The sequence below is a fragment of the Pinus tabuliformis genome, chromosome 7 (assembly GCF_031772625.1).
Source record: "Pinus tabuliformis cultivar Carrire ecotype Pingquan chromosome 7, CPIR1, whole genome shotgun sequence".
In the NCBI taxonomy this organism is placed as follows: domain Eukaryota; kingdom Viridiplantae; phylum Streptophyta; class Pinopsida; order Pinales; family Pinaceae; genus Pinus; species Pinus tabuliformis.
In genome coordinates, this window is record NC_142293.1 from 1,269,094,590 (window position 1) to 1,269,113,474 (window position 18,885).

The 18,885-nt window shown below is 36.5% G+C and overlaps 1 pseudogene; it reads left to right on the forward strand.

Moving 5' to 3' along the window:
• Nucleotides 1-7,595: 7,595 nt before the first annotated feature.
• On the forward strand, nt 7,596-8,456 carry LOC149252059 (cytochrome P450 750A1 pseudogene; annotated as a pseudogene).
• Nucleotides 8,457-18,885: the final 10,429 nt, after the last annotated feature.

Below are 18,885 nucleotides of genomic sequence, written 5' to 3' on the forward strand. Positions count from 1 at the left end.
CGTAAACGTATTGTTTTAATACGGATACGTGAAAAACATTGTGGATCTTAATATGGCTTGGTAGAGCGAGTTGATAAGCTACTGGCCCCACTCTTGCCAAGACTTGAAAGGGTCCAAAATAGCGAGGTGCTAGCTTGGCACATCCGCTCCACTGTAAGGTACTCCTTCTAGGTTGAATTCTTACAAACACATGGTCCCCAACTTGAAATTCTTTGAACCTTCTCTTTCGATCAGCAAAACTTTTCTGTCTGTCCTGAGCGGCTTTTAAGTTGGTACGCACTTTCTTTACCGTATCTTCCATTTCTTTGAGCATTTCAGGACCAATTCGTAACCTATCCTCAGGTCCACCCCAACTTGAGGGTGTGCGGCACTTCCGCCCATACATGACCTCAAAAGGACTCAACTGTGTTGAGGAATGATACCCATTGTTATATGCGAATTCGACCAGGTGGAGATATTCCTCCCATTGGGTTGGCTTCATCATAACACATGCTCTCAGCATGTCCTCCACAACCTGATTCACTCGTTCCGTTTGGCCATCTGTTTGGGGATGATAAGCTGTGCTAAAGTTCAGCTGTGTTCCCAGTTCAGCAAACAATGTCCTCCAAAAGGTTGATGTGAACTTAACATCACGATCAGAGATAATTACCTTCGGAAGTCCATGCAATTTGAATACATTTTGCATGAAAATATGAGCAATTTTCACAGCCTTATACATTGATTGCACAGGTATGAAGTGTGCTGCCTTACTTAACTTATCCACTACCACCATAATGGAATCATTATTTTTCTTCATTCGAGGCAATCCGGTTATAAAATCCATGGAGATAGTCTCCCATTTCCATTCTGGAATGGGTAAGGGTTGTAGCAACCCTGCTGGATGCAAATGTTCTGCCTTAATCTGTTGACACTCTAGACATCGCGCTAGGTACTCAGCTACCTCCTTCTTCATTTTTGGCCAGTAATATTCTTTCCGAAGTGCGGTAACCATTTTCTGGTAACCCGGGTGCCCGGTATAATGGCTGATATGAAATTCATCCAGAATCAGCTTCTTAAGATTATCTTCATTGGGTACATACAGCTTTTTGTTAAAATACAGCATTCCGGCATCATCCAGCTCATACCCCTGTTGTGTTTCCTTACCAGAAAATTGTTGTACTTGCTGTTTAATTTGCTGGTAAACAGCATCTTGATCAGCTGCTGTTTTTATCCTTTTAAGTAGGGTACTCTGCCATTCACTAACCGAAATCTTGCACACGCATTGTACTTTTCGACTCAAAGCATCAGCTACCCGGTTCTCCTTCCCTTTTAAATGCTTAATTTCAAAATCAAACCCGCTTAAGAAATCAGCCCATCGAGCTTGTCTCGTATTCAAGGTGGGTTGACTGAAATAGTTTGTTAAGCTGTGGTGGTCTGTTAACAACAGAAACTTCCTTCCCAAAAGGTAGTGTCGCCACATTTTCAGTGCATGGATAACAGCTGCCAGCTCCAGGTCGTAAGCAGAGTATTTCTGCTCATGTTCCTTCAGCTTCCTTGATTCGTATGCAATGACTCTTCCTTCTTGCATCAACACTCCTCCCACGCCTTCTTTACTTGCGTCAGTGCAGACCACGTAATCCTTATTAGGATCAGCTATACTCAATATGGGTGCGGTGGTAAGTAAGTGCTTGAGCTGTTCAAAGCTCTTCTGACATTCTGAGGTCCACTTAAATACTTTTCCCTTCTTTTGTAAGGAGGTGATAGGGTATGCTACCCTAGAAAAGCCTTCAACAAATCTTCTATAATAACCCGCTAGCCCCATAAAGGACCTAATATCTGCCACGTCCTTTGGTATGGGCCACTCCATTATAGTTCTGATTTTCTCAGGGTCTACTGCAATTCCTTCCTTTGTGATTACATGGCCTAAGTATTGTATCTCCTCCTTGAAGAAATCACACTTACTAAACTTTGCATACAATTGATGTTCTCGCAAAGTTTGCAACACCAATCTTAGGTGTTCCTCATGCTCCTTTCTTGATCGGGAATAAATCAGAATATCATCTATGAATATCAACACAAATTTGTCTAAGAATCTGTGAAACACACTGTTCATCAAACACATGAAGGTAGCAGGTGCATTGGTCAGACCAAAAGGTAGCACCACGAATTCATAATGGCCATACCGCGTTCTGAAAGCTGTCTTAGCGATATCCTCCTCTTTAATTCTGATCTGATGATAACCAGATCGCAGATCGATCTTAGAGAATACCGTCGCTCCCTTCACCTGATCAAAAAGTTCGTCGATCCGAGGCAAAGGATATTTATTTTTGATCGTGAGCTTATTCAGCTGACGATAATCAATACACATCCGGAAAGTTCCATCTTTCTTTTTGACGAATAACACTGGGGCTCCCCAAGGTGATACACTGGGACTGATGTAATTTTTATCTAACAGCTCCTGCAGTTGCATTTTTAATTCTGTTAGCTCTGGCACGCTCATTCGGTATGGTGCCCGTGACACGGGTGCTGCTCCCAGAATCAATTCTATGGTGAAGTCCACATCCCTTTTAGGTGGTAATCCTGGTACCTCCTCAGGAAAAACATCTGCAAATTCTTGTACCACCGGAATGTTGCCCAGCATGGCAGTTCTATCTTTCTGATTTGCGTAACCCACCTGAATAGCATAGATTTGACATTTCTTCTTGATGCATTTAGCTAACTGAGATGCTGTAATGGGTCGAATCTGTACAGGATGTTTGATTCCTTGTAACTCCTGCTGCTCTCCATCGTCATCCTTATAGTAGATGGTTTTTGTCTTGCAATTCACTAAGGACCAGTGTTTTTCCAGCCAATCCATCCCAATCAGGATATCATATGAACCCAACGGTAGTACATTTAAATCTGCTACTATTGGCTGTCCTGCTATAGTTAAAGAACAATTATTTACCTTGGCCAAGACTCGTCTCTTGGCTCCTGTAGCTAATTGGACCAGCCACGGATTCCTGAACTTTTCAGATTGCAATTTACATTGTTCTACTATCTTTGGGCTAACATAACTTAAAGTAGCTCCTGGATCAATAAGAACAGCTATAGAAAGGTTTGAAATTTTACCTTCAAATTCAACCATAGATGGCTGGTACTCCGCTTGGCAGTCCTCCAAGGCTGCATTAATTCTGGGTACACTGCGTGCCACGTCCCCAACGGTCGATGCTTCATGAATTTGGGATATCTGGTCTGTCCCCTTTCGCTGTGGGCAGTTTTTAACATAGTGAGGTCCTCCACAGCCCCAGCATTGAACTGCGGGTCTGGTCATCCCCTCACCTTCTGGTCTAATAGGCTGCTCACTTACTCTAGACTCACTCATTGGCCTAGATCGGGGCGCATTCTTTGCAACAGATCTACTATTTAATCCTTTACCAGCTCCCTTACTTCCACTGCTGCGACCTCCCTTGCTGTTTCCAACCATCCGACTACTCTTTCTTTCATTCCACTTTTTGTTTGAAGTATCTCCTTTCTGTTTATTCTGCTGGTAACAGATCCTTGCTTTACGAATAGCCTCATCCATGGTCCTAGGATTGTCAAACTCAATCCTCTCCCTTATATATGAAGGTAAACTGCTCACAAACCTTTGGACCTTGGCTTTCTCCTCCTTGATATAAGGCACATAACGTAGCAGAGAAGTAAAGCGATTAATGAACTCGTCCATTGTCTGCTGTCCCAATCTTAAATCATGGAATTCTCTTGCCTTTTCATCGTAGAAGCGTTCAGTCAGATACCTTTCTTTGAAGTATTTCTAAAACTTCTCCCAGGTAATGGTCCGTTCGCTTACCCCCTTGATAATCTTGATTTCCTCCCACCACAAGGTTGCCTTACCTTGTAACTGGAAGATAGCTAATCTCGCCTTCAAATTATGATCATATTCGTACAACTGAAAATATTTATTCATATTTATTAACCAAGCTTCAACTGCTTCTTCCTGTTCGCCATCAAAATGTGGGGGTTTAATTTTTCGAAATTCCCCCTGCAGCTCCATTCTCTAACGTTTTGAAGTCTGCTGCTCTGGTACATTGTCAGAATGATCCTCTTTGCCTTCTGAATTTTCAGGTTCCATCTGATAGTTTTGTTCTTCTGTCATCCTCTGCTGTTCCGCACTGGGGTTAGATAGAGGTGGATTTTGCCTGTCCGACAAACTCTTCAGAATCCTTTCTTGTTCAACTGTCAAACGTGCATTGTCTTCTCGCAACCGTGCCATCTCATTTTTCAACTCCTGAACAGTTTCCAGGATTGCAAGGTTGGTACTTCGTGTTTCCTCACCCAACTGTACCCACAGTTCTGGGTTCTCCCGAGGGTTACTGCCGGGTCCTTGCATTTCGTCCCCTATCTGGCTTAACTGTTAGCTGTTGTAAGTCTGTATTTCACCCCTAAATAGACAGAACAACAGTTAAGTAATTATTAACTTACATATGTATGCATGGTGTATGCTTCTGCACAGTGAAGTATGTTTTGCTTGAGGCCACAGTGTTGAAGCTGGGCTCTGATACCAATTTGTCACACCCTTTTATCAATACACATAATTTTTTTTTTTTTCCAATGTATAACCATATACATAATCTATTACCAATATGACTTACGTACTATACATGGCTACATGCCCCAACTACATAGCGTATGGAAACATATTGTACACATAATTTATACCATGATTTGTACCGTGAGCTGGCTCACATCTTGTCATCGTTTAACTTGTATACACATGTTATGTTATATGTTTTGCGCTGTCATATGAGATTTAAACATGCGTGGACCATAGCGGCTTCTAGCCGTTGATTTACCTACTATGCAGTTTGTTTTAATGCGGCGCGGGGTTTGTTGGTCCGACCGCAGTCTCTGCAGGTGCCAACTCACCCGTCGCCTTAATGTCTTTGGCCCTCACCACGGCAGGTGGCATGACCCATCCCTTCAGCCATGTGACTCCTCGGTCACAGCTTTCTCGGCGTTCCCGCTATACATTCCCGCCTTGGATGGACGGTCACGATGGCTCGCTTGGATCGGAGGGTTGGAAAGCTTCCGAGGGTTTAAGCCATCATATAAAATTCTTTTTGGTCGACTCAGGGTTCATTTGTTTCTCGGCTCTTCCAGCTCTGCTTCTGTGTTTCTTTCCTGGTTCGATATCACCGGCGTTTTGTCTGCCTCCTTCCTCTTCTCCGAAGGCTGCACAGTGCACATCAACACGCCCTTACAGGTATTGACCCTTGTTATTTGAGGTTTACAGAAATCATTACGGTTCTCGGTCAAATGTGATGAATTCTTATGATGTTGTTCTATTTTGTGGTCAGGGCGTGCAACTGGGTTATGCAACCCTCTCAGCCAGAGCCATGGTGGCTAAGCTCGAAGGTTTGACCCTCCTTGGCAGACACGGTGAGTCCTCAACCCTCAACATGTCTTGCTCTGCAAATGAGGGTTCAAAGTCCATGATTTCGAATAGATTTTGTTATGGCTTGATTGCAGACCACTGTTCGAGCGAGGTTTTCCTTGCTTCGAAGCCGAGGTATTTCTCCACAGAGAACCCTCACGGTGGCATTCGGTACCTCTTAATGTCTGGTTGAGTTTTGTGACCCACACTATTAAGTTTTATTCATGGTGGAGTGCTACAGCACGCACTTACGGTTTCATTAGCTTATAATACTGCCCTTGTGGCATGCGTAACTTTGGTTTTGATATTTTCTGATATATATTACAAGACATTGGGTCCGGCCGTAAGCACAGACCTGGTCTGTCGGATTTATACTCTGATTGGAGGTTCTTTGTATTAATGAATGCACAGTGGTTACTTTTTGCATTATTTCACCACCTAGGTGCTATATTTTGTTGTATAATTGCGGACTGTTACATTGCCTATGTTTTCAGGGTAACAAATGATTCACACACTCCATGAATATACTCTGTGTGTTTATAATTTCTCAGAACAGTGATTGATGGTTTGTTTATTTACCACAGTTCCGCTCAACTTAATGGTAACAGATTCATGAATTTGCTTAGGGTTTGTTTACCGTTTCGAGGCATCCATCTGGGGTTGTTATGCTTGTCCTCGTCTTGTTAGACTTAGGCCAGATGCCTTGGTTAAATAGAACATACGTATCATGCATCTGTTTCCTTTATACAATGCCGTAAATATAAGTGTATACAGAGCTGCTCCTCTTAAGCATTATATACTGAGTTTTCTGTAATGGGTTTTCGATTCTGTTTTTTCTTTACTTGTGCATTATTAAACATCTGCAGTTTAATATTACTAAGGTACAGGAATGAAATGTAGTTCTGATTCTATATTTACCCAGTATTTACATTAATCTTCCAATCCGGAATAACCTATTTGTTTTTCTATTCATGCTAACAATCAATACTATGATTGCTTGAGGTTATTTCCTTTTTCGTTGACGAGTAATACCGACCATAGTCGGCGCTCGTTGCTCAGGCTCGAGCGTTCCATACTCGTTCTGTCAATCATGTTTAATATCTGTTTTGTTTATTCTAAAGAACTCCGCACTTGTTTAGTCCATTATCGCTGTTCCGACACTACACAGCGCCTCCGTCTCTCGGACGAGGTTGATTTATCAGGTTTACTATTCACTAGTCGGTTTACTTGGGCCACTGCCCTTCTCATTCTGTGACCAGTACACGGCTAGTTTCTCTGACTATGCCTCTCGAGTTATAGGCTGCCCTTTTGCTTAAAACTACCCTGTGCAGTCGTTTAAGCAATTTGTAACAGTGTTTAGGGTAATGAAACCCTACTGTAGGTGCGCTGTATCTAAAACAGTGTCTAGATTTATGATACATAATCCTTTATTTACTACCTGTAAATTCACTGTATATACATTAACAGCATCTAGGAAAATGAAATATAATCCATATTTACTTGCTATAAGTTCCACTGTATATTTATATTCAATCAGGGACTCAGTACTTGAAACCGTACCTGATTCACCCGAGTCAGGAATAGTTTCTCAAGCAGGTCACCTGTTCTTTGTTTAAGCTCTTCCACCCAGCCATGAGATCCATCTCTCAGACGGAAGTCTCCCCCCGAGCCATCTTGCAGACCTCAAGCCCTCAGCAAGATTTTTTTTGCACTCTGTGCTTGGTTATCTGGTCCTAACCAGACTTAACCAGTCTTTTTCCTTGTCTTTTTCCCTTTTTCCTCTTCTTGGAAAAGGTCTCCTCTGCCTGTCCACACAGCACAGAGCTTCCCCCTACAGCCAGGACTTTTCCTGTTTTTGGGAGGTAGTTCCCATCAGTTATTATAACTGATCACTTTCTTTTAAATCCACCTCATAGAGGCTGCCAGCATTTCAAGAAAAATATTTAAATTACTTTAATAAAATAGTTTGTCACAGTTTTGTTCTTTTAAAAACATAACAACAACTGTTTTACTGTCTTTTACCACAATAGATTTTCACATTTACATAGTCTGGGGTTATCACAATTTATTAGTAGGGGTGGTATGTACGGCGGGAGCTTTTACCATAGGAGACTTTATTCCTTTTCTAGATTGGCTTGCTAGATTGGCTTGATTTGCAAGGTATCAAGCGTCGCATTGAAAAGATCCATAAAACATTCAATGAATGATAGACGACCATGTTGCTCATCGCATGGCCACCACCTTAAATCACCAAGAACGAGAAGAGCCTCAAGTTAAAGATTTCGTGGATGTGCTGCTCGAGAAAGCTGTTGTTCTTGTATGTCTCTCCGCCCTCGGCCATCCTATTATTATTTATGATCCTCATTCTTATGCTTAAATCCTTCAATATTTTGGGTTCATTGGATTTGTATTTGTGCAGGACATGGTCGCCGGTGTTCTGGAGACCACATCAACAACGTTAGAATGGGCAATGTCTGAACTGCTCAGACATCCCCATGCAATGAAGAGTTTGCAGCAAGAAATCGAATGTGTAGTGGGCCAACATCGCAAAGTGATTGAGTCTGATCTAGAAAGGATGAAATACCTCCAATGCGTGGTGAAAGAGACGCTAAGATTATACCCACCTGTGGTGCTGGGTGTTCCTCATGAATCTGTAGAGGCTGCTACAGTAGGAGGATATTATATCCCTAAGAAAACAATGGTGATGGTGAATGTGTGGGCTATAGGAAGGGATCCCAATGTGTGGGGAACAGATGCTTCGGAATTCAAGCCGGAGAGATTCATGGAGGAGGAACATGTGACTTTAGCAGATCAATCAGACTTCCGTATGATTCTGTTTGGGGCAGGAAGGAGAGGATGCCCACGGGGCTTCATGGCTATTCCCACCATTGAATTCGAATTGGCTCAGCTGATGCACATTTTTGAGTGGAGAGTTGAAGGTGATCCGTCGCAGCTGGATATGACGGAAGTGTGTGAGCGGACGATTCCAAGGCAAGTGCCGCTGTGTGCATATCCAAGGTTGAGGGTAAGCTTTCCATTACAGACCAGGGATGATGATGGGTAGGATGAGGCAAGGCACCGCCACATGCTATTCTAGTTTCTTCAGTAATGCTTTCGCTACTTGCTATTCTAATCTGGTTTATGTTAGTTCCGTTCCCTTTCATTGTACGTTCTGTGAAAGATATCATGTCCACATATGATTAGCCTGCATTTTTAATTCTAAAGATTTGTCAGTATCAGACTGTTTTCGGCCGTATTACAACTATGGAATCCCCTATTGTGGTATTATTTTTGAAAACCACAATGCCTATCATTCACGTAAAGAATTATTCTTTATCACCATTGTTTTAATTTAATATATTTAAGTGCAAGGTAATATAGTCATCATAAAAAAATTGAAAATATCAAATAATAGTAAAGTAAATAATAATAATAAGTGTTATTTGTTCAACGATAATGAACCTGAAAAAAACTTTTTCGAAAATATGTAATACCAGTAATATAATAATAGTGGTAAGTGTTATTCCTCAAAATATAAATAAAATAGACAAATATTTTTACATTTAAATTTGATGCATATCCACTTTTTAAAAAAATATTCACTAAATAAATATCTGGAAAAAAATCAATAAATATATATATTTGATTGTTCTAATAAAAAAATTATAAAATATTTATAATTTAATTCTTACTATGGTTAACATTACAATTTAATACGAATGTAATGTGTATAAAAATTAATTTAATATTAAAGTCATTTTATAAATTAGTTTGGAAATAATAGAAATTTTGACAAGATTATAATAAAATCTGGCAGAATTTTTTGAAAATCTAAGATATAGCTATCAAACTCCAGAATTTTAGGTGCCTTGAAAAATTTTGATGGTGTTGAATCTACTTCCACCATAAAAAAAAAGATTCAATGGCAAGAATTATTTTTTTTTTTTTTTTACTTTCCAACAAGAAATCTATCATCTTGATGAATTTGTGGCATCAATAGACAACGTCATTCTTTATAGCTTCACAACGAGTTGACAAGTGACTTTTTATTTTTTAATTATTTAAATATATATAACAAAGAAATATTCTAGTCTTATAAGCAAAATATTGTAATTTCTATATTATGTAATAGATTTTTTTTATAACTTTATATAAAGGAAACATATATTAGTTGAAAGCTAAAAAATAATCATGTTTTCACATTTCTGTGTGAGAATCATGCGTAGTTCTTATATATATATATATATATATATATATATATATATATATATATATATATAATATATAAAATATATTGAATATTTATATTATCTAATACATTTCAATATCAAATATATATATATAAACAAAATATTTCAATAACCACTTCCAATAAAATAATTTTAAATATAAACTTGATATATATATAGAAAAAGTATTTGAAAGTAACAAATTTTGAATTACTTTGTAATAAAAGGGGATATGTATGATTCATATATATAAAAATAAAGAATTTAGAAGTAACAAATTTTGAATTACTTTGTAATAAAAAGGACATGTATGATTCATTCAACTCTTAATGCACACTTAAGTAAATTATCTCAATATTATGCACTTAAGTAAATTATCTCAATGTTATGTATTTAGAGTTGCACATGCCACATGCAATAATATTTCAATCATGAATTGAACATTGAACCTGGGAGATGTGTATTTAAAATATACATTAATAATAACAAAATTTTTTAGAATGGACAATGTGGGATATAATAAAACAACTGAAAATAAATTAGCAATTGTAAAGGAAACACAGTAAGGTGGTAGCATAGGAAAGAATAGTAGAGAAGAAAGAAGATGTACATAACTTTACAAGGGCTAAATTGTACATAACTTTGGTTTAGAAATATTTTTCTAACAATGTTCTTAGAATTCAAAGTGCTTGCATGGAGAGAAAAAATAGGGAAAAATAGGGATTATGGCAAGGATACAGATTGAGTTGCTTGAATTGGAGAGTGCCAAATTTAGAGAAACAAATAATAGTGACATTAATATTTTTTCATCTTCATCTTCATTAGACTCTGTTTCAGCCTCTCAATGCCCATTTTATTCTCCAAAATATCCTCCTATTCCTTCAAACAATGATGATTCTCAATCCACTTTGTTAATTCAGTACAACAAATCTGATATGCAGAGTTCCTCCAACAGTGACTCCCATCATTTGAATATCATAAGGAACAAATTTTCACAAAGATCCATTTCATCTTTTCCTCATAACTCATTATTAAACAACATTAATGGCATACCAAGTTTGTTCTATGGCCTTTCATTCATCAGAGTAAGTTGGATGATATTCAAAATTCCAGTTCATTATATAAGGAGTCTTCATCGAACAATGCAAAAATAAATTCAATATTACATAATGACAGGTGCCCAATAGACCTCAACAATGTTGCAAATCATAAAAATATATTGCAAGCAAGCAACCCATCAAAGAATATGTCATTTAGTAGGAGCTCAACCTCTTTGTCACCTCTGCAAGGCTTAGGAGTTGTGATGTGTACAATGGAACACATGGACAAAAGGCATCTCTTATTCACTTCATCAAATGGCTTTGTGCATCACTAGATATATGAGGGGATTGGTTGTTTTGCTACTAATGGGGCTCGTTACATAGACTCCAGAAGCCATGACATTATTGTTATGGTTTTAAGCTTTCCAACATTTGGTGTTCTTATTGTTACTAGAAAGTCTTTTACAAATCCATATAATATAGAGGAGTTCAATTTTTTTTTGGATAGGAAGAATTTGGTTCCTTTGTCTTGGAGATTACCTAGACAAAGATATAATTAAGAGAGGGGAGTTATGGGAGAATCAGGGGGTGATCTATGGATTTTGTATGGCATAGATAAGAAGGAATGGAAGGAGGTTGTGGAGGGGCTAAACAAGGTCGTTGATGAGTGGAAATTGGATGCACATACTAGGAATTGGAGGCATTGGGTTATGACGAGAGTTATCGTTTTGGGAAGCAGGCTAGGGACCAGGAGTTTCACACACAGAGAGAAAGGTAACGAAGGTATCTTCTGTATAGAGGCTAGGAAAGTGACTAAAGAGGTATTTCCTCACTTATCTTATATTTTTATTAATGTTATCCTTTTATGTCTTTCTATCCATTTCATACACATTTCCACTATTTAATGCCAATGTGTTTGCACATAATGCTAATGTGTTTGCACATGGGATTGCCTTGTTCTAGTAATTCTTATGGGGAAAATTGAAAGTGATAGAGAAACAAAGTTTGGGTTTGGCTATAGGTGTAATGCTTGCATGACAATCAATTTAAAAGCTTATGTAAATTTGTGTGGTAATTTCTTTCAGTCCAGCTAACAACTTATGGAGATTATAGGCACAAAATTAAAGTTTGGTAAGAAACCAATGATCAATATCTACAATTCCCAACACCTTATCTTCTTATTCAATGGGTCCCAAAGATTGCCTAGCCAGATATAATTAAGAATAAAGTGGAGTTGTGGGAGAATCAAGGGGGTGATATACGGATGTTGTATGGTCGAGATAAGAATCAATGGAAGGAGGTTGTGGAGGGGCTAACCAAGGTCATTGGTGAGTGGAAATCGAAGGCCCAAACTACATTCAAACAATAGTTAGCTTAAAGCATCACTTCAGGGCCTCTCTCCAAATTCTCCATAATCATTTCCCATATCAACCCTTGCTCTTTATGGTACAATCATCGGGGATCTAAATAAACTTAATAATGGGAGGAATAGTGTGGAATTTGACTTAAGAAATGCAAAAAGATAATTCCATAATCTGAAGATAAGGGTGATAGGACAAGAAGTAGAATTAAGATAATTAAGAGAAAAATTGTTTGAGATCAAGAACTAGTTCGAGATAACAAAAGGAGAGAAAAAAGGAGGACAACAATGCATTATTATTAAGTGATGAAACTCCTTATCAAAATTATGATCTTTCTTTTAAAATGTGAAAACATGAAATAGTATAGTGAAGCAAGACACTACACAAGGAACCATGCTACCCTTTTAGACACCCCATTGCCGAGAAAGGTTCCACCTGCCACCCTTTTTGTCATTTGATCTATAGGCTAATATCTAATAATACTTTATTCATTGTATATTTCCAATGTAAATGGTAATGCAATATAAATATTTCAACATCGGCTAGAACTAAGATGAACTTACAATTAAAAAATTATATGTATATATGTTTGATGGTGGGTAAGAACAAGTTTTATCCTTTCCATGCACAAGTTTGAAGAAGGAATTCCATACATAGATAATATAAAAAGATATAATAAAACTTCAAAAAAAAACAAGGGAATAACTATATTTGTTTATTAATTTCAAGGCATTTTCAATACTCTCTCTAGGGTTATTTAGATGGCCCTCCAACTCATAGGTTGAATACATGAAAAAAGGATGGGTGGATTCAAACTTTCTACACACATCTAAAAACAAAAAGGCAATTTGGATAGCAATTTTTGAGATTCATCTTAATAAGAGGGATCAAATCATTTTAACATGAAAGAAAGCCTTTTTATAAATTCAAAAACTAGAGGAAATGATTACACTTGATGGATTAGATTCATCATAGGTTAATATCGATCCATGTTAATGTGTGTGTGTGCGCATGTGCAAAATGAAACCCTATAAATGTAATTCCTCGGTAGATTTTGATCCACTTATGTATGCACATGCCACGAAACCATTAATATAATCTACATAGACGTTGTCACATATTCATCCATTATCTTAAGATGCCTCAAACCATTATTTTATTTTTCAAAGAAAATTGGTAATATTCTTTTTCTATTTATTTACCTGTAAAATATTTTTTTGGTGCAAACAAGCTATACAAAGGAGACAATGTTACAATTAAACACTTATATATATATATATATATATATATATATATATATATATATATATATATATATGATGGGTAAGAACAATTGTTATCCTTTCCATGCATAGATAGAATAAAAAGATGTAATATAAATTCAAAAAAGAAGAAGAAACAAGTAACCAACTATAGTTATTTATTAATTTCAAAGCATTTTTCATTCTCTCTCTAGAGTTATTTAGAGGGCCCTCCAACTAATAGGTTGAATACATGAAGGATGGAGTTGTGGAGTCAAACTTGCTACACACATCTAAAAAATAAAGAGAAATTTGGATAGCAATTTTCCAAATTCATCTTAATAAGAGGGATCACATCCTTTTAACATGCAAGCCTTTTTATAAATGCAAAAACTTGAGGAAATTATTACACTTAATGGATTAGATTCATCATAGATTAAGATAAATCCATGTTGATGTGTGTGTGTGCATGCAAATTGAAGCCCTCTAAATTCAATTCCTAGGTAGACTTTGATCCACTCATGTATGCACATATCACCAAGCCATTAATATAATCTCCATAGATGTTGCCACATATTCAACCACTATATTAGGATGACTCAAACCATTATTTTATTTATCAAAGGTAATTGGTAATATTCTTTATTTATATATTTACTTGTAAAATATTTTTTGATGCAAATAAGCTATAGAGAGGAGACAATGTTGGAATGCCTTTTGTATTTATCTAGTTGTCTATGCATAACAATATCTGGGACACATGAAACTCTAAGCTTCAAGTTGAGTTCACTTAGGGAACATAAAATTCCTAATATAGATCTACATTAAGTATAAATTTATTAAGTATGGAGAGAGATCAAATCTCTTGAAGTGCATTTTTTTTATAATTCAAGATAGATTTATGTTGGTTGTAATCTCACTCAATTTTGTGAGAACTCAAAAATCACACTTATGTAGATACTAAAATGAAAAAATGTAATTTTCATTATTATTAGATATTTATATTTAGATTATTATAATATTTACATATAAATATCAAAACTATAATATTTTTTTATATGTAAATTACATATTTCCTTTTATATTTTTCAATATAGTTATTTTTACTTTTAGAATTAAGAGGAACTTATTTGAGTAGATCCATTTCAACTCATGATTTATTAAGCACGGAGATAGATAAAATATATTTCCTTTTAATTATAGCTTGAACAACTTTTTACAAGTTAGTATAAGAGAGATGTGTAATTTTATTAGGGTTTGAAAGTGGAAACTACATGTCACACTTAAAACATTTTTTAATAAAATATTACAATGTCAAACCTAATTTACAATTAGAAACTTATATGTATATATGTTTGATGGTGTGTAAGAATAATTTCTATCCTTTCCATGTACAAGTTGAAGAAGGAATCACATTCCATACATAGATAGTATAAAAAGATGTAATATAAATTAAAAAAAACAAGTAACAAATGATAGTTGTTTATTAATTCCAAAGCATTTTTCATTCTCTCTAGAGTTATTTAGAGGGCCTTCCAACTCATAGGTTGAATACATGAAGAAAGGAGGGGTTTAGTCAAACTTGCTACACACATGTAAATTAAAAAGAGAAATTTCGATAGAAAATTTCCATATTCATCTTAATAATAGGGATCAAATCCTTTTAACATGCAAGCCCTTTTAGAAATGCAAAAAATTGAGGAAATGATTCAACTTGATGGATTATATTCATCATAGGTTGAGGTCGATCCATGTTTATGCAAAATGAAACCCTCTAAATGTAATTCCTGGGAAGACTTTTATCCGCTTACGTGTGCACATGTCATGAAACCGTTAATATAATCTCAATAGATGTTGCCACATATTCAACCACTATCTTAAGATGTCTCAAACCATTATTTTATTTATCAAAGATAATTGGTAATATTATTTATTTATTTACTTGTAAAATGTTTTTTTTTTATGCAAATAACCTATACAAAGGAGACAATGTTACAATGTCTTTTGTGTTTAGATAGTTGTCTTTGTATAAGATTATCTAGCAAACATGAAACTCTATGTTTCAAGTTGAGTTCACTTAGGAAACATGAGATTCCTAATATAGATCTATATTAAGTATCAATTTGTTAAGTATGGAGAGAGATCAAATCTCTTGAAGTCTATATTTTTTTATAATTCAAGATAGATTTATGTTGGTTTAATCTCACTCAATTTTATGAGAACTCAAAAATCACACTTACATAGATACCAAGAGGTAAAAATGTGTTTTTCATTATATTTATATATTTATATTTAGATTACTAAAATATTTAAATATAAATATCATTTCTATAATATTTTTTTATATGTAAATTCCTTATTTCTATTTTTATTTTTCAATATAGTTATTTTTATATTTATTTTATAGTTATTTTTATTTTTAGAATTGGGATGAACTTATTTAAGTAGATCCATTTTAATTAATGATTTATTAAGAACAAATATAGATATAATATCTTACCTTTAAAGTAGAGCTTGAGAAACTTTTGATAAGTTAGTATAAGAGAGATGTGTAATTTTATTAGTATTTGAAAGTGGAAATTACAAGTCACACATAAAATATTTTTTTAATAAAATATTACAATGTCAAACCTAACTTACAATTAAAAAATTATATGTATATATGTTTGATGGTGGGTGAGAACAATTGTTATCATTTCCATGTATAAGTTTGAAAAAGGAATCACATTCCATACATAGATAGTATAAAAAGATGTAATATGAATTCAAATAAAAAAAGTAAACAACTATAGTTGTTTATTAATTTGAAATAATTTGTCATTCTATCTCTAGAGTTATTTAGAAGGCCCTCCAACTCATAGGTTGAATTCATGAAGAAAGGATGGGTTGAGTCAAATTTTCCACACACAATTAAAGAAAAGAGCAATTTGGATAGAAATTTTCTAGATTCATCTTAATAAGAGGGATCACATCAAAAATTTATCTTCAACAACAATATGGCAAAGGATCACATCTACTTCGGTTTTGGTGAATCCAAACCTAGTGAAATAGCTATTGATCCTAGTGTACCAAGCATGGAGTTCTTTTTTTAGTCCATACAATGCTCACTTGAGTCTGCACACATGAGACTCTCTATTGAAGGCCTCAAATCCTTTAGGGTGCTCAATATACACCTCTTCCTCAAACATGTCATTGAGGAATGTTGTCTTTACATCCATCTGATATATCTTCCATCCCATCTATGTTAATAGTTCTAGAATGGATCTGATTGAGGATTACCTTGCTACAAGAGCAAAAGTCTCATCGTAATCAATCACCTCCACTTGGGAGAACCCTCTGGCCAGAAACTTGGCCTTGTGCTTCTCCACACTAACATCACCTACTTGTTTTACCTTGTAAAGCCATCTGTAACTCACCCATGACTTATCTGCGGGTTTTGGGACCACTTCCCAAACATTGTTCCTGATAATGGAGTCATACTCCTCAACCATGGCATCAACCCAAACTGGTTGTTGCACTACTTCCTCAAAAGAGGATAGCTCAATCTCTACGATCCCACTCATCAAAGCCATGTAGCTAGTGCACCTCTCTGGGGACTTCCTCTGCCTACACTATGATGTGGGTGCTCCCACATTCTCTCTAGGATCATGCAATAACCTGTCAGCCTCTTTGGTGTGATTTCTCCCATCTCTGAAAGACTCTGCATGAGTGGGTGTTTCCACTCCCTGCTCCTCTTCATGTGGCTTCTCCACATCATCTTGAGGTTCCTCCTTTAGAGGTAAAAGCTCCTCAACCACATGAAACTAAAGCTCCCTCTCAAGGGAACATCTCCTGGCCTTCTCTTCATCGAAATTCACATATCTGCGGACAACTTTTGTCCTATTGGTTGGCAGGTACACCTGATAGTTATGATGTGTATCAGTGTACCCCACAAATATCCCCAACTCAGTTGTTGGTTGTAGCCTTTTCTATGAATCTTTGGTAACACGGCAGTAAAATGATGAGCCAAATATCCTGAAGTGTGACACATCTACTTTCTTCCATGAAAAATCCTCTTCGAGTGTACTCATCCTAAGAATTTGATGAGGACTTCTATTTTGCAAATAAACATATGTGTTGCACGCTTCAGCCCACAAGTGTAATGGTAGGCCATGATCATGCAACATCACCTGTGCCACTCCCACGATACTTTTGTTCTTCCTTTCAACCACCCTATTCTGTTGTGGTTTATGAGGTGCTATCAACTTCCTTTGTATGCATTCTGATGCACATGACTTTTTGAACTAATTCGACACATACTCTCCACCATTATCACTTCTAAGAGATTTAACTTTCCTCTAGTATCTTTCTCAATAATTGATTTAAATTCACAAAACTTTTTGAATGTCTGATCTTTCTTCTGCATAAATAAAATCCAACACATACGAGAAACATAATCAACAAATATAACATAATACCTATGCTTGGCCATGGATGCTATTGAGAACATTCCACACACATCTGAGGGAACTCGATCAAGGATCAATTGTGCTCAACTGTCTTTTTCATGAAAGTAAGCTTTGGTGTACTTCCCCAATGTCCACCCTCTCTATGTGTCTCCTTTCTATAGTGTACCCTTCGGAAGCCCTGTATAAATTTGTTGCGAGATATTCAAAGCACCATGATGCAAGTGACCCAATCTCCTGTGCCACAACTCACCAATGTCTTAGCGCTACACCTTCTCTGCTTTAGTGCTCAAAGGAGTGCAATATTCTACCTCCAATTTGTAGAGGTTCTTTACTCGAACTCCTATCTGCTTCACCTATCCTGTGGCTATGTGGTGAGGTAACGCCTTTCCCTTACTAAATATCACATAATAGCCTCTATCCTCCAACATGACAACATAAACCAAGTTATTCTTCAAACCTGGAACATACATAATATCTCGCAAAGTGAGGGGAGAAACAGGCTCCCTCTAAAACGTAATTATATAGATGTCAGTGACGGTATACCTCCCATCATCACCCATCTTGCTATGCATCTAGATATCCTTCTCCTCTAAGTTACTGAAGAGCTCTTTGTTACCAGACATATGGAATGAAGCTCCACTCTCTAGGTACCACACACTACCCATCATTGATGACACTATACAAGCGATGAGGGTAAAATCTAGTTTGAACTATCAATCAAGAGCTTCATTTGCCACTCCTCTTGAGGGCTTCTTACTAGCCTTCTTGTGTGGAAACTTTGTGGAAAAGTGTCCCAGCTCATGATAGTGAAAAGACTTGATTTTTGACATGTCCTTCTTCTTGCCACCCCGACAAGAATTTGATTTGGAATGGGATGAATTCCCCTTCTCTTTCTTTTCCTTACTAGCTAAGGAACAATTCTCCTCATCATAATGCTTTAATAAGGATTTGTCTCTCATGTTCCGCTGAATCTCTTCATGTACCAAGTCATACCACAATTACTCCCACTCTAGTAGCTTCTCCCACCCATTAATTGATTCATGGTAACTGTACCAGACCTTGGGAAGTCCTAGAAGTGCTAGGATCACCAGATCGTCTTCGGCAACAGTAATCCCGACACTTCCAATCTCATCTCGACATTGGGTAAACTTGGTCAAGTACTTCAGAATTGAAT